The following is a 5,337-nucleotide window of genomic DNA, read 5'->3' as shown; positions in this document are numbered from 1 at the left end:
ATGTGGATTAGTATATAATTATAATGAAGATACTATGGTTTTTATATAAGATTTTAGACTTCATGAAGAGCTTTGAAAATTCTTCATTTTGGTTTCAATATCTCTAGAATCGAGTGGGTAGATGAATAGAGTCCAAGAGAAGAATAATTAGAGATGAGCAATATCTTTAACACCTGACCGAACCTCTCAGTAAGATGGAAAAATTTACACAGCCTAGAAATGGGGGCCAGCAGCTGATAGTGCACAGAGCGTGATGAAACTGGATGAGTCTCAGCCTTTGACACGGAAAGACCGAAGGGACTGCCAAACCGGCCGGACCCTGCCCAGAACCAGTTAGTCAGACGTCGCACAGAACGTGCTGCTTCTGCACCTGACAGTGACAAGCTGCTTCCAGGTCTGAGTTGCAGAGCAAAAGAGAACAATTGAGCTCGAAGAAGTGACGGGTTTGGCAGAACAGACATCAGGAGTAGCTTATGAGAGTTTAGATTTTAAATAACTGCCTCGGATGACGAATGGCCAAGGATGTGAGAATTCGTAGAATTTAAAACAGTCGTGAAAATGTTAGAGAAAACTGATTTAATCACATCGATGAAGTAATCAGTTAGATGCTAGTTTTTATGTGAGAATCCAGTTGGTCTTTTCTTTCTGTTAGACTCAAACACGTGGAGAAATTGATGGTGTAGCAGAGTAAAATGAACAAGACAAGTAAAGACGGGGTTGACTTTCTCCTCTGGTTCTGTCATAGCCTCTGTGACACTGATAAGGTCATATGATACAAAGAAACGTTTGTTTCCTAATCTTCAGAATGGAGATAAAATTATACACCCCAAAGGAGTTATAACTCATACGTTTGAAGCATCAAGTAAATTACAGTTAAATTATAATCAGTGAATTATTTTTAACTGCAGTGTTTAAATGATGAACTTCATTTGCCTCTTAGTTAATGATACATGTCTGACCACATGGTGACTGGTTTCAGTCTCTCTTTCCTACTGAACAAGTCTTTCCCCACTGGAGCAAAAGATGCATCGAGCTCCCTCTGAGACACAGAGGCCAAAAGCTGTGTTTCAAGGACTCACTTAAAGACGGACCTAAACTGAGATGACGTGCCCGAGGGCTATTTTTTCAGACTCCCCGGGAGTTGTTACCTAGTTAATTTTTTTTTTGTATGCATTTTCTGAGGACTATAGGTCGACTGGGCTCAAATACAATAAAATGATAATGTTAAAAAAATTAGAGAATGTAACAAATATAGAGTTCAAGTTGATTTCCCTTGTCAAATGAGAAAGAGTATACAGAAAGAGAACGGAATTTCTTAACTTGATAAAGGTATGTACGAGAAAGCATTAACAAGCATTGTACTCCACGGCAACCGGTTGAAAATATTCCCTTTAAAGTCAATAACAATTTAAAGGTGCCAGTCACTGTCATTTCTATAAAGTGTCATACTGGATGTTCAGAATGTTATATAATTCAAGGAGATAAAAGAATCTAAAGATTTATGGGCTAAACAGAAGAAACAGATGTCATTATTTACAAATAATATGTCTCCACTAAAAAAATCTACTTATATATTTTATCAGTATCATTAATATTTACAAAGCAATGTCATTTCTGTGTACAATCAACTATCCATGAGTTCAAATATATCTGTAAATCGAGATACATTTTAAATCATATGTGAAGTGTGTGGGACTATGTATAACAAAACAATATCTTCTTTATAACAAAAATTATAAAACTACTCAGTCAGCAAAAATGCCTATGTAAATCAAAAGCTATACCATGTTCTTTTGTATATTTTACAAAATACTATAAAGATGCCAGTTTTGCCCAAATTAATCAATATAATCAATATACTTCAAATCAAAATCTCAAATAAGTATTTTTACTCCCATTTATACTGAAGGTATTTCTCTAAAATCATCTGAAGAAAAGAGAATCAGTTCTTAATTAGCAAATAATTCCCTAGAGAATTAACTTAAAAAGTATTATAGTCATGAATTACTTGAAACATTGACAGTAGAAGAGATACAATTTGGTGGGTTACTGTAACATGGGCACTGCTACAGAATCTTCCTACTAAACTTCTAATGTTAATATATAATAATATTTTTAGAGTCCGTTGAAATAATTCAATAACTCTGAAGACACGATCTGTTGGAAATAAATATAAAAAATTAAAAAATGAAACAAACAAACAAACAAACAAAAAACCAACCAAACCCAAACAAGGTGTCTCTGTCTAGTTCAGGAACAGATAAAATGTGGTAAAATTTGGAAATTTTTCATCCACCATAACCAGTCATCAAGGCCAAGAACTAGAAGTGGGTAAGGACTAGCTCTTCCCTTAAGTAGTAGAGGTTGATCCGCAAAGTATTTAAAAATATATGGCAAAATGATTTCTTTTTCTCTTTTCTCTGCTCTATGCTTCTCTCTTCTCCTCTGTCTTTATGGGGGAAAAAATGAATAAAGAAATGAGTCATTAGCCTTCATACTCTTTCATCCCTTTGAACTTTCCCGGGCCTATCTCCAATAGCTAGAGTAAAACAAATTTAATTGTTAGTCTTCCCAGCCAATCACATGCTATACATTTATCAGCTAGAGGCAATTAATAAGATTCTAGTATCCATGACTATATGAGATAATGTCCGTCAAACACACAACACAATCCCTGGCATGTTCTAGGTGCTCTATTAATCTTTTATTTCTCACTTTCTGTTGTTGTTATTTTTTGTGTATTCGATCCAATAACTTGAATACATCTCGGGGCTTTGGTCTAGAAATTTATCCATTTCTAAAGAAACTCTGAAGATAATGTGAGTGGAGTTTCTACTTACTATTTATTAATTTTTGAATAGGCCATAAGAGTCTCTGTTATTCGATGGGGCATGATAATTTCTTTTCGGACAAACAAAAACATCTAGAACGAAAACAGATTACCTCCGCACACAAACCATTGAGTTCGTAGATGTGTGGACTGCAACCCAAGGCTGAGCCTCCTGACCTGTCTTTGCACAAGGCTCTCTACATGCAGAGCGACAATAAGTGGGAAGGAGGGCTCTTCCTTTTCAGCTTGCTTTGCTGAGCATCCCATTGGTAGTGGGTTTTCATCTCTCCTGTACTTGCTTTCAAGAGACTGAGGCAAAGTTGGCGCCAGGTGACTCCTGCGGACCCGCCCTAACCATCTAAGTCAGTTCAACTTGGGATCGTTTTTCTAACGAGTCATTGCGTCGACAGCAGGAAACTGTCCCTTTAGAAAAATCTAGCAACGCTGGGAAAAGATGTTAGTTTTGGAGACTTGTGTTCCCTTTTCACTGCAGACTTTAACATGAGCCGTGGAATGAATGAAGAGCGTGTGTGGCAGGCAGCCGAGGAGGTCTGCGCTGGTCCTTAGCTTGTGAAGGAAGTCTCCCCAGGTCTGCGCGAGTAATCTGTGAGACAGTACCGAGTGATATGTCTACTCCCAGGTTTCTTTTTATTCCGCATGGCTGGAGACCCCTTGGTTTAGGCATCAGTTTGGAAGTAGATGTGGCATTGTACTTACCCGGCATCTAGTGAAGGATTGACCCCATAGGTGTGGGAATGGGCAGCTGAGCTACGTGGAAAACACATTAAGTAGTCGAAGAAGAAACCGAATCAACAAGCAGGGGCCGATGCCAGCGGATCTTTCCCACCTGTGGCAGCCACCGTGGGGCGGGCGCTTGGGGTAGAAAACAAGGCATCAGGCACTGACTGCGCACCCCGCAGACCAGCACGCATGGTGTCCCGTGGAACTCCCGCATGGGATGTGAGAGATCTTTTTTCTCTTAAGACTTTGCCAGAGATAAAAGCTGACTCGGTGCAGCAGTCTGTCGTGCTACTTAGTCGATATACCGAAGCTTGGAAATAGAGGATCAAAGAGGAAATCAGAGAGCCACAAGTAAAATTTCGCAATGGATCGATCGCTACCTTCGAAACGTCCGTCACACTGCCTTCCAAATGTGGGTACTCGATAAGTATTTGTTGCATTAAGCTGAATCCCAAAACAAACAGTTCTGCAGTTATGATTCAGGCTAAGGACTACTCAGGCTTTGTCCCAAGAATAATGAAAGGGAGTACTTTTGAATTTTTCCTATACAAAGGAGAATCATCTGAGTAATTTAACTTTTAGCAAGCTGAGAACCTGACAGTTTGGGAGTGGTAACCTACTCTAAGTAGAGACCGTGGCGTGAGTCCTAGGTGTAAATTCCGTCGCATTTATTATTGTCCTTTTAATCGGAATGCTATGATGTTGGCCAAAGAACAGCATGATTATCTGCCGAAGTCAAATGTAAACGGTGAGAAATATGTTAGGCACTAGAACATACCGGTATTTCTTTACATTTGCAGTTGAGAAGACACCGGGGGGACTGCGTACCCCTCCCTTTTTAGACGAGGGATCCGAACTTGATTATGAAGAAGGGACCCAAGCACTGCAATTACTGTCATATAAGCGCTTCTCTCAGTACGTCAGGCAAATGCATCAGGCACATATAATGTGTTTCAATGCACTAAGGGCAAAGGGAACCTGGAAGCCAGTATCTGGGAGGCCGAAGAACAGTATCTGGGCGGCAGCTCAATAAAGTGGGTTCTAAGAACATGCAATTGAAAACTAAACACTCGCTCTCTGTAAATCGCATAATTTTTGACAGATCCGTTATCTGAGTGTTAGTTTCTTTGTCATATCAAGTTGTTATTGGAAACGATTTGTAAAGCAGCTTGCGCGACGCCTGGCACATCGTGATGTTGAGTGGGTGCCGGTGACTTCCTCTCTCTCACATCTGACCTCTCATGCGTATCGTTTCATGTGTTTATATTTGATATGACCATCCATAGGTCATATCTCCCATTGTTATGCTCCACATGCAAACCAGCCATACTTCCGGCTTATTAAAATGAGCTTCAAGAGAGGATGAATGATCAAAAATAGTTAAGACAAAAAGTCTATAAATGAAAAAGATGGGGTCTAATCAGATATTGAGGATTGAATTCTAAGACTAAAGGTAACAAGAGAAATACTACAAAATGTTCAAAATAACAACAACAGAAAAAAAAGAAAACTAAATAGTTTGGCTAAACAGTTTGGACTGTCATTGATACTGAAAGGAAAACACAGATATTGATAGTGGTCGTTCTCGCTGACGGAACCAGGAATGGCCATCAACCAAGATTTCTCCCTGACCTAATGCTGGCCAGGTTCCTCTGAGCCAGTTCTCAACGAGGCCTCAACCTTGCCCTATAAAGACGTGAACACAACACTAACAGTTTCTAACAACTCAAGGCCACATTCCTAGGATGACCTGAACCCCCTTAAAT

Source organism: Pteropus alecto, unplaced genomic scaffold (assembly GCF_000325575.1).
Source record: "Pteropus alecto unplaced genomic scaffold, ASM32557v1 scaffold17, whole genome shotgun sequence".
Classification (NCBI taxonomy): domain Eukaryota; kingdom Metazoa; phylum Chordata; class Mammalia; order Chiroptera; family Pteropodidae; genus Pteropus; species Pteropus alecto.
The sequence above is the reverse complement of the archived record's forward strand: the minus strand, read 5'-3'. Positions refer to the sequence as shown.